Source organism: Scyliorhinus canicula, chromosome 9, assembly GCF_902713615.1.
Source record: "Scyliorhinus canicula chromosome 9, sScyCan1.1, whole genome shotgun sequence".
Classification (NCBI taxonomy): Eukaryota; Metazoa; Chordata; class Chondrichthyes; order Carcharhiniformes; family Scyliorhinidae; genus Scyliorhinus; species Scyliorhinus canicula.
Window position 1 is genome coordinate 49,224,396 of NC_052154.1, and position 12,299 is coordinate 49,236,694.

At 45.6% G+C, this 12,299-nt stretch overlaps 1 protein-coding gene across 1 annotated transcript in view; it reads right to left on the bottom strand.

Annotated features, from left to right (window-relative positions):
- Positions 1-12,299, bottom strand: part of LOC119971301 — a 692,274-nt gene that overhangs the window by 427,217 nt on the left and 252,758 nt on the right. The gene's annotated exons all lie outside the window — the stretch shown is intronic.

Genomic DNA, 12,299 nt, shown 5'->3' on the forward strand with positions numbered 1-12,299 from the left:
TGGTATAAGTAGAGATGGCCTGGCTTCCAACGATCAGCGGCGCAGACTGCAGCTCCACTTTATCCTTGTCGCCAAAATTATGCCCACAGAAGAGTTCACATGAGAGGCGTAAAGAAACTTGTTATTTATTATTGAAATAATTATTTACATGAAGTACAGTGGTCCCAGTCATATATAATTTACAGTGCAGAAGGATGCCATCTGGCCCATCAAGTCTGCACCGGCCCTTGGAAAGAGTACCCCACTTAATCCCATGCATTCCTATCCCCGTAAACCAGTAACCCCACCTAACCTTTTTGGACACTAAGGGCAATTTATCACGGCCAATCCACCTAACCTGCATATCTTTGGACTGTGGGAGGAAACCGGAGCACCCGGAGGAAATCCACGCAGACACGGGGAGAACGTGCAGACTCCGCACAGACAGTGACCCAAGCAGGAATAGAACCTGGGGCTCTGGAGCTGTGAAGCAACTGTGAAGCCACTATGCTGTCCTTCAGGATACTACTGCTTGGCTCCCACTCAGGCCGAGCTTTTATACATAGTGGTCATTGCTCTACTGATGGGGGCTCCCACGCGACTCACGGGGAGATAAAATGATCCGAACCCTTAGGTTTTGTATGGGTTGCAACAGTTCTGAAATATTTTCAGAAGTGGTGATGTTTTCCAGCTCTGCAGCAACTTGGGCAATTCTGTTTAGCAGAGCAATATATAAACTTCAATATCAATTCGGACAATCGAAAGGCACATTTAACATTTAACAGTTTTCTCCCTGAATTCAAAAATTTAATTATTCAGAACCTTTTCAAAACTGTGCATGACCTAAACAAAGCAAATGAAGTTTATTTAGCTGCTGCTTAAATTATTCATGAATCACAGAATTAGTGCCAGCACAACTTATTAACCTAGAATTCACCATCTAATAATGCTTTATTTTCGCACACTCTGGGTCAGCAGCATGCTACACTAATGAGAATTTATGTTTGGGTAAATAATTTTTCCAGTATGCCCTGGCAAATCACAGCTTTATACCAATTATTAATGCTCTTTTGTGTGTTCTTCACTGTAAAAAGAAAGTTGTCTCTACAGTGGCAACCAGTATAAGTATTTATTTCAGTATTCTCGTTCAACTTTTGATATTGAATAAACTAATGGAGTTTAAAAAAGATTGTTTAAAAGGTGGAATATATCAACTTATTCATAATAATCAGCAGTAAAACCTCCACTATAATATAGATCAATGAAACCCAACAGTTTCAGGAAAATATAATGCAACAGCATGCCCCAAGGATACAGCTGTATATAATGTGGGTCTCTAAGTGAGTTCTTTTGATGCACTCTCAATTCTATTTGTTGAATGACTTATTTCCTTTTCAGGACCTTATTTGTTCCCTCAAAGAAAGGGACATAAAAAGATGTCAGGTATAGACAAAATGATAACAGGACAAAATTCATCACAGTACCAGATAAAAATGGATTAAGGGTTTGTTTCTAAAAGCAGGAAGTATTGAGTTGTTACTATCCACGATCCATCACAATTGAAACAGGTATCACAGTGAGAAGTGATGGGGAATGAAGGGAGAGCCAATGTCACTTCCTTCACCTCCCCCAATTGGGTGGATGTGTTTGTTAACAGAGCATGTAAAGTCCAGCATCGCCTTCTCGGTCTTACTAAATTATTTTTTGAAAATCATTTTTATTCAAGTTTTTAAACAACAAATTTTCTCCCCACAGTTAAAGTAGATAAGGTGTGGTTCTACACCGAAACAAGAAAAGAACTCCCCCACCCCCCCAAAACAGAATAATAAATAATAACAAACAACAATACAAGAAAGAAGAAAATAACAAGCCCACCGTCGCAAAAACAAACCCCCTTAACCAGCCCCGAACCCACCCACCCCCCCCCCCCCCCCCCCCCCCCCCCCCCCAGGTTACTGCTGAGACTGACCACCCTCTACCCCTTCGCCAGGAAATCAAGAAAGGGCTGCCACCGCCGAAAGAACCCCTGTACCGACCCCCTCAGGGCAAACTTAACCTTCTCCAGCTTAATAAACCCTGTTGTTGATCCAGGCCTCCGAACTCGGGGGCCGCGTGTCCCTCCATTGTAACAGAATCCTACGCCAGGCTACTAAAGACGCAAAGGCCAGAATGCCGGCCTGTCTCGCCTCCTGCACTCCCGGCTCCGAAGCTACCCCAAAAACCGCGAGCCCCCAGCCCAGCCTGACCCTAGACCCCACCACTTCAGACAAAGTCCCCGCCGCCCCCTTCCAAAACCCCTCCAAGGCCAGACATGCCCAAAACATATGGGTGTGGTTCGCTGGGCCTTCCGAACACCTCCCGCACCTCTCGTCCCCTCCAAAGAACCGGCTCATCCTGTCATGTGCGCCCCATGCAGTACCTTCAGCTGAATTAAGCTGAGCCGTGCGCAAGAAGAGGACGAGATCGCCCTCTCCAGGGCGTCCGACTACGTCCCATCCTCAATCTCTTCCCCTAGCTCTTCTTCCCACTTCGCTTTGAGATCCTCTACTGAGGCCTCCTCCTCCTCCTGCATCATCTGATAAATTGCCGAGATCTTCCCCTCACCTACCCACGACCCCGAGTGCACCCTATCCTGCACCCCCCTTGGCGGCAGCCGCGGGAACTCCGCCACCTGCCGCTTAACAAATGCCCTGATCTGCATATACCTGAAAGCGTTCCCAGGGGGGAGGTTCCACTTCCCCTCCAGCTCCTCCAAAGTCGCGAACTTCCCATCAAGGAAGAGGTCCCCAATCCGCCTGATGCCTGACCTGTGCCAACTCCCAAATCCACCATCCATTCTCCCCGGTGCAAAACGGTGATTGCCCCATATCGGGGCCCAGACTGAGGCCTTCACTTCCCCCCTATGCCACCTCCACTGGGACGCCACCACTACTGGACTCGTGGAGTACTTTGCCGGGGGGAGTGGAAGTGGGGCCGTCACCAAAGCCTCCAGACTCGTACCCGCACAGGACGCCACCTCCAATCTCTTCCATGCGTCACCCTCCTCCTCCATCACCCACCTGCGAATCATTGCCACATTCGCCACCCAGTAATACCCACACAGGTTGGGCAACGCCAAACCTCCTACCTCCCTTCTTCGCTCCAAGAATACCCTCCTTACTCTCAGGGCCTTCCGCGCCCACACGAACCCGAGAATAGACTTATTCAACTTTTTGAAAAAAGCCTTTGAGATCAATATGGGGAGGCCCTAGAAAAGAAACAAAAACCTCGGGAGCACCGTCATCTCAATCGACTGGACCCTGCCCGCCAACGAGAGCGGCAGCGCGTCCCACCTCCTGAACTCTTCCTCCATCTGCTCCACCAGCCTCGAAAAGTTAAGCCTGTGCATGGACCCCCAGGTCCTAGCTATCTGGACCCCAAGATATCTAAAGCTCCTCTCAGCCCTCTTCAACGGGAGCTCACCTATCTCCCTCTCCTGATCCCCCAGGTGCAGGACAAACAGCTCACTTTTCCCCACATTGAGCTTGTAACCCGAAAAGTCCCCAAACTCCTCAAGTATCTTCAATGCCTCTGGCACCCCCTCAGCCGGATCCGCGATGTACAACAGTAGATCATCTGCGTACAACGACAGCCGGTGTTCCTTCCCCCCCCCCCCCCCCCCCCCCCCCCCTCACCCCGCACAATCCCCCTCCAACTCTTTGAATCCCTCAGCGCCATGGCTAGGGGCTCAATTGCTAACGTGAAGAGCAGGGGAGACAAGGGGCACCCCTGCCTCGTCCCCCTGGAAAGCCGAAAGTCCTCCGACCTCCTCCTGTTCGTCACCACACTCGCCACCGGGGAGCTGTACAGCAACCTCACCCAGCTGATGAACCCCTCACCAAACCCAAACCTCCTCAACACCTCCCACAGGTAACTCCACTCCACCCTATCCACCCTCCAATGTGCTGCACAGGAATTGGAGGCTCAAAGAATTGAAATAATTGGTTTTGTTGAGGTGCAACTGAAGGTTTGTTTATTTAGTGCATAGGCTTAAATAAATTGCTAAAATATAGTTTTTAATTTATTTCTTGTTTACTGTTGAAAATTTCTGAAATAGTCAGCAGTTATGCAAAATGTTATTCTCTTTATGTCGAGTTACAGCTATTTTTTAAGATAAAGAAGATATTTGTTGGCGTAAATGCATGACCCAGTTTTATTTGAGCATTTTAGTCACCGCGCTAACAAAATTACCTGGATTCGAAAATAGTGTAAAAATATCTAATTTTAAGATTCGTACGTTTTAAAAGTATAACTTTCATTTTTGGGAATTTAATTTTTAAACATAATGGCCGATATTCTCGCATGCCTGTCTGCTCTGCTACCCTGCTAACAAGGCTGGAGGATTTGGCATGCCATTTGCTGGCACCGGGATTCACTACTCCCGCCACTTTTCAATGGGATTCCCACCCCCTGTCGCCGGGTACCCATGGGCGAGGCTACTGTGCTGGCGGGACCAGAGAATCCCGTTACCAGCGAACAGCCAGAAAATTCCAGCCAATATAAATGGAACACGCCTGGCTTTGAGAAATTGGTAAACACCCCTGAGAAAATTTCAATTCAAAGATGGTCTGTATTTACGTAAAGGGGTTCGAGTTTGAGGTGTGAAAACAATTTTAAAAATAACTGGTCCTCTATTAACTTCATAATTGAACCTATGAGACTTGTCAAATTGCAGTTGCCGTCATTCGAGATACAAATTATTCATGTGGGTCCCGGAATAAAAGGGAAATTTTAAAGCTAAAGTTAATTCAGTAAATATCGATCTGCAACATCTCAGGTGTGTCAGGTTGACCTGAGAATGGATTGGTATGAAATTTTCTTTTGGGGGGAGGTTTGTTTTTGTATCTGAGATTTCTCACAGATACTGTCAACTTGGGAATAGCTTTGAGGCAGACAAAGAGATAATCTGCTTAACTGTAGACCAGGAACAGAGGGCTATCAGGAACCAAGGATTTTTTAATACAGTGAGGACAATGCTCAGGCTGGGAAGTCCACAATCGTGAGGTGTTGAAGGAGTGTTCGTAAGTTTTCCTAGCTGGATACTTGTGGGAAGATCCCAAGAAATCTCATACATTGGACAATAGAGAGGAGAATTAAAGTGAATTCCTGAAAGTTGTGGCACACCTTGATTTGTTCCCAGGAGAAATGAAGGAACCCTCCTGTGGATTTAGGGGAACCCTTGGATTGAAACAGAAGTGGCAGTGTGAGTGATGTGTTGAGAGTTTCAGGTTTAAACTATCTGTTTACAAAATATAATGTTAAGTCAGGCGTACTTGCTGAATAGGCTCCAGTCCACTATGATGATGTTTTCGGAAAACATTTATGATAAATTGGAAAAGTAAGTTTGTTGCTGCTTTCAAATGACTGTTGTTGCCGTTTGCTTTATTTCACTTTTGCAAAGTAAAAGATTTTTGTTTAAAGCAAGAAATCTTATGAATTTGTTCAGTTAATAACTGGATGTTCAAATTGCTTTTTTTAAATTTACTGGTCTCTACCAAATCGCAATAGGAATGGGTCTGTAACAGTGATTTGTTTCACTTAATTTCCTCTTTTCAAAATCACAGAGCTTTACACTCAATTGCTGCAGGCTCCAAAATTCAGGAAACGTCGTCAATTCAGGCATTAAAAAGGATACCACCCACCAGCACCCTCTCACCCTCTTATAAAATAAATGTTACGCTTTAAATTTTCACATCCTTCTTTAATCACTTCTAAATGCAGTGCAGCTTTGCAGGTTAAAATGAACACCTCCCACACTTCCTGCTTCTTGCTGCTGTTCCAAAGAATTAAACATTACTGCACTATGTAAGTGGGAATGCCACGTGGCTGGCTTCCTACAGAACGTAGCAATAGGAGCTTGGAGTGGTGCTGAAAAGGTGAGAGGATTAGAAGCTGCCCGTGTCCTGCAGGTGCAAGCGGCAGCTGTGTTTGCAGGAGTAATGTTCCGGTGTGAACTGGAGGTGGACGGGAAAGAAAAATTAAAATTGAACTTGGTGGGGCAAGAGGCAGGGGTAGTGAAGAACTCCCGATTCTTCAGCAGGAGGGAGAAGAAGAATGTTAGCTTTGCAAGGGTAGGTTGGAAGATGGTGGGGGGGAGGGGGGGGGGGGGAGGGGAGGGGGGAGAGTGCCAAAGGGATGGGATAAAGCATCAGTTTGAATTATGGGTAGAGTGGGAGGAGTACCACTTTGAATTGGGGAGGGAAAAAGGAGACGTTTGGCAGCAAGAACGGAAGGAGAGATGAAGAAATGTCTATTGTCAATGATGGGGAAGAGAATGAAGAATTTCAATATCAGTTGGGAAGTGAGGAGCAACACTCTGTCCAAGAGAAAGTGAGGAGAAGAGTACCTACAATCATTGTGACAGCCAGATAAAGAATTGGAAAAGAATTTATCAGATTTAACAATTAGTAGTAGTAAATATTCATTATAGCTGTAATTTCCTTGCAAGGAGTGAGGGACAATCCTTGCAATCTTTGCTATAGTTGCAAATGATAACATGTTGCGCACAGCAGTAGTTAACATTATGATGAACCAATGCCTCTTGCATTTACCCATCGACCTATACTCAGGCTGTTTTGTAGCCATCAGCTTAATATTCAAACCCGTTAGTCAGCATCTGTTAATTTTACAGGTTGACCTTCATATTTTTATTTAATTTTACAAAGCTCTTTATTCATCTACAGACATCATTGCCCTTTCCTTGTCAAGCTGCTGAAACTTTCCAAACTCTCTGTAATAAATGACCAAAACCTTCTGCCAGCGGCAACAACAGTCATTTGAAAACAGCAGCAAACTTACTTTTACGATTTATCATAAATGTTTTCCTAAGGAAAACATCATAGCGGACTGGAGCTTATTCCGAGCGCAGCACAGTTACGATCACTTACTTGACTTGCAGTAACAGGAATTTCCTGGAGCTATAGTTAATGTCCCATGAGATGAAATCACTTACTAGTTTATTTTATATTGATCTTTTTGAGGTGTTAGTGAGAGATGTGGTGAAGTGCTATACAATGCAAGCCATTATATTTTACACATAATTTTTAAAACTTGTCTGAAATTTTGTTTAAAAGGTTGTAACAACAGTCATGGGTACTTATGAGCATATATACGATTCAAGTGTCATATCAGTGGTTCATTAAGTCATTTGTCAGCAATATTACAAGCATATTCTCTGCTCTTACCTGTTAAAATACAGAGTTAACAATTTTCTACTGGAATCAAGAGAGCAGAATTGTTTGAAACATCTGTCCCATTAATCACTGATTTGAAATTTTTTGGAATTTTTTCCTGTCCATCCATTCTCATCAGGGTATCTAACAATGATTTGGAAAATGCCTTGAAATTTGGAAAATAACCGCATTCAATCACATGACATGATTTACAGTGCTCACTGTTTTGTTATGCTCTTGACGTAGCATAAGCTGCTTCCTTGATGTGCACTCTGACAAAGGAAGGTTCAGACTTGGAGATAGCTTTAACACATTTATTAAACTGTTGACGATTCTCCTACTTGGATTCGACTCTCCTGTTAATCCTGCTGCAGCTACTCAGACTGACGAACCAGTCTGCTACAATCCAGGTGGTGGGTGTGATGTGTTTCAATTAACCCTGTGTACTCACTAAGAGTCTCCACTGGAAAGAGGAAGAGCATGTATGCTGTATCCTTTTATATAGGTTGGTGTAATGCCCACCTGTGGTAGTGTCACCTCTGTGTGTGTCGTGACTGCCCATTGGTCGTGTCCTATCTTACTGACCTATTGGTTGAGTGTTTGTGTGATGTCTCTGGTGCTCCCTCTAGTGTCTATCTAGTCTACATGTATTTACATTAACCCCTTGTGTATTTACAGTGATGCATATCACCACACTCACCACTTTAAATTTGATCACATGACATTTAATAATCTTTATTGTTACAAATAGGCTTACATTAACACTGCAATGAAGTTACTGTGAAAAGCCACTAGTTGCCACATTCTGGCTGCTGTTCGTGTACACAGATGCAGAATTCAGAATTCTCAGCTGCTCCGGGAATTGAACCCACGCTGCTGGCCTTGTTTTGCATCACAAACTAGCTGTCTAGCCCTCTGAGCTAAACCATCCATTGGTTGGCTCTTTGCTAATGTTATTGCTTACCTTGGTCAAATTTCTCATTATCACCAAGCCCCAAATAGGGGGAGGGATTCTCCATTGCCCGACGTGGGTATCGTAATCGGCAATTGGACCAGGGCCGGCGCGGTTTGACACCAGTAAGCCATGCTTCGCCCCCTCCGAAATGACATCACCACTCCAACGGCATTGGCGCATCATTAGCAGGGCCACCCATGATGCTCTGCCACTGATGGGCCGAGTTCCCAACTGCGCGGGACACATGTGGTATCAGCGGTTGGGAACACGGTGTGGCAGCTGAGGACTGTGTCCAGCGCCGCCACACTCGGCTGGGTTGCGTGCCGTTGGCTGGGAGGGTGGCTTCCACGAGAGCTGAGGGGATTGATGGAGGCTGGCCAGGGGTGTGGGTTTCGCGGATGGCGGGTCGACTCCGTGCACGGCCGGTGCAGCAGGTCGGCGGTGTGCGCATGCGCGGCCAGGGACCTGACCATTCTTCGCCTATTTTCGGTGCGGGAGCCAGGAGTTTCACCCGGCACCGCCGCTCGCCCCTCATCGGTCCTGGAATCGTTGTGGGTTCGGCGCTGGTTTTGTGTCATAAAATGGCCACGAATTCTCCGTTTGAGCTTGCACTTGGCTGCTGAAACAGAGAATCCAGCCCAGATATTTGGCATTTTGGGTGGAATTCTCCCATTTTGAGACTAAGTATGGCGGTAGGCATGTCCAATGGTGCCTGTCCTGGATTCTGCACTTGGAATCTCATTAATTATGCACAGGTGAGTTCCCCTCCGACTCTTCTGGCAGGTCAGCTGCTGATTCAGCTGCCTGCCCTCGTCTGACAGGTTCGAAGGTCACGGCGTCAGCTTTAAACACCAGTCCAGCACGCTCACATCACTCTCTCCAACCCACCTGTCTTCACCATACTGTGCAGGATGTCAACAACACAGAAGCATCAAGAACAAGTCTGTTCCTTGTTTCACCCACCCTCCCCTTCGAACACATGACCTGCGAGGCACAGCTTGGAATCATAGAATTTCTACAGTGCAGAAGGAGATCATTCAGCCCATTGAGTCTGCACCAACCCTCTAAAAGAGCATCCTACCTAGACCCACTCCGGCATCCTATCTCTGTATAACCTCACCTAACCTGCACATCTTTGGACACGAAGGGGCAATTTTAGCATGGCCAGTCCACCTAACCTGTACATCCACCTAACCCACACATCCTGGCAACTGGTGAACAATGCATCTGGAGCAATGCAGCACCATGGCAGCGTTGCACTCACCTTGAAATCTCGGTCAAACTGACGGCCGCCTTGTGCACGCCACTCTTTCATAATCTGATTTTAAACCAATGTAATTTCACGTTGACGTGCAGTAAGATTGGAAAATGTGATTGGAAGCTGTTTTAATGAGCATTCTTGGGATGAAAATGAATGTAATTGGCATTCACGCCACCAGCCAGTGGAAAAATTGACCCACCATTAGCAGAATTTCAACGTAATTTCATACTGGTGGGTTTCTGACATTTTGGCTCCCGCCACGAATCCCCACCGTGGCCGGGATGTGGAATTCCATCCTGTGAACATAGAACATACAGTACAGAAGGAGGCCATTCGGCCCATCGAGTCTGCACCGGCCCACTTAAGCCCTCACTTCCACCCTATCCCCGTAACCCAATTACCCCTCCTAAACTTTTTGGTCACTAAGGGCAATTATCATGGCCAATCCACCTAACCTGCACATCTTTGGACTGTGGGAGGAAACCGGAGCACCCGGAGGAAACCCACGCAGACAGGGGGAGAACGTGCAGACTCAGCACAGACAGTGACCCAGCGGGGATTCGAACTTGAGACCTTGGCGCTGTGAAGCCTCAGTGCTATCCACCTGTGTGACCATGCTGCCCATTATATGTTTTATAATGAGGTGAAGAACAGAATTTATTAGCAAAGAACAAAAAAAAACAAAAATTTTAATAAAGTCCACTTCAATGTTGTTTTTACGGAACACGATTCAGCGGACTTAAGTTAAAGTCCACGGAACGACATATTTAGCAGGGTTTTTCCCAGCGCTGTTTTCTCTGGCCTCAGGGAGTGATTTTCTGCTGACAAGCTTAAAGGCTCTCACAGATCGTTTAATTGGGCAGCCGCGATCTCCCCCCTCTCCGACTTCAAGCCGCCCCCCCCCCCCCACATTTTTGTGACCCCCTGACCTGGCGATCCCGACTGCTGACAGGGCCATCCTGACACTTGGGCACCATGGCATTGCCAACCTGGTACCTTGGCTGTGCCCCTGGAAATTCCCCTTGCAGTGCTACCTGGGCAGCCTGGCAGTCCTGGCGGCACTGCTACAATGCTCAGTGACATTGCCAGGTGCCAGTCTGGCAGCGCCAAGGTGCCCACATGGCAAGAGGAGTGCCAGGATGCCAACCTTCCCTGTCCACAACCACTTGGTCCTCTCCAATGGCTTGGGGGATCATCCCTGATGCTGTTACATCTGGTCCACGTTTGTGTGGGTCAGTGCTAAACGGTGCCTGGTGGGTTCTTCCAGATGCAGCCAAATGGCTCATTTAAATAAGCTGATCTGGATCACGCCCAATGAGGGCGAGATCCAGATCACATGCCTTGCAAGATTCAACGCAATCTCACAAGATGTCTCAAACGTCGCAGACATTTCTGGAGATTGCGTTTCTGAGATAGGTAAAGCTGTCTGCTGCATTCAGGGTTGTGTGTCACTGATAGTTAGAGTGGCTGAAGGACAGTCAGAATTCAGCGGTGGTTGATAGAGCATCTCTGTCTTCCTTAGGCTAACGATCAGTCCATAGTCGTCAGCCTCTTTTGAAAACAGTCCATGATCTGTTGAAAGCCATGTTCAGGTTGTGACATGACGGCCCAGTCATCGAACCACAGCAATTCTCAAACTGTCATCTCTGATAACTTAGTTGAGGATTTCAGTCATTTCAGGCTGAAGATTGCCATGTGTTCTGAATTGGATGCATATTCCATCAACATTTCCACTCAATCTCATATAGATGGAGTGTGGCCGCTGCCCTACACAGGCAGCTATGTGGAGTCACAGACGAGAGCAAGGTGAGAGTCAAGAAGCAGGTGCAGTTATCCGTCCAACTAAGACGTAGGATGTGGTGGACTCTTGCAGACACACCCATATTGTCATACAATGTAGAAGATACATAGCATCACCAGTGGCCCTACAAATAAATTACGAATAACAGAGATGCATCCTTATTCTACATTATATTTCAAGTGTATTATTTAATAGAATTTAATTCTTATCATATTATGCTACCAAAATAAAAATCAACACGCACAGTCCCTGTCTGCAAAGTTTCAAAGTGACTGTTCCTCACACCAGCACAGTGACTAAAATGGTCTCAACTGTGCTATTTTAGAACACTTGCAAATGAGATCACAAATGGTGCAGCACAAGAACAGGAAAATAAAATATCTGACAAGGTTTATCAGCAATTGAATGGAGGGTACTCTAAACATAAAAAGGAAAAAAAGGCTGGATTTTAGTTCCGTATTAAACTTTATGAAGAATGAGTTTTACGATTCAAGTATTGATGTTCTCATTGCAGCAGGACTAGTATTTTCTACATCTCAAAAACTTTTGATAGAGAGACGTTTTAGACTATTAAGCAGGCACATTGCAAACGTCCAATGTTGGCACAGAAAAGCAAAGTTCTGGAGAGTTAGCGGATGGTTGTTCAGTTCATTACTAAACCCTCTTTGCTGACAGGTTTAATAGCAAGACTCTGTTCTAAATAGACAATCTGGCTATTATTCACTAACAACATAAAAACCAATTATATGGAAAAACTATGCACATGACACATTTATGCTCGTTAACAGACAGAGAAAGACAGGTATTAATGCTCTTTTTATGATGTTAAATCAGATAGTTATTGAAGCAAACCTAATTAGTTAAAATTAACTCATTGACTGGTCGCATGTGCTGTGAATCCTCGCTTACCAATGGAATATAAGGATTGCATTGCCATTTATCAGTGAATTACCTCAGATCATCAACTTTATTCGGAGGGAGGCAGTAGGGTGTGAAGAATGAACAGTGTGCAGCACATTTACTGATGCAACACATATTATTCAATCTAACTAACTGCAGAAGAAATACTGCAAATTATTTATTCAGAACATA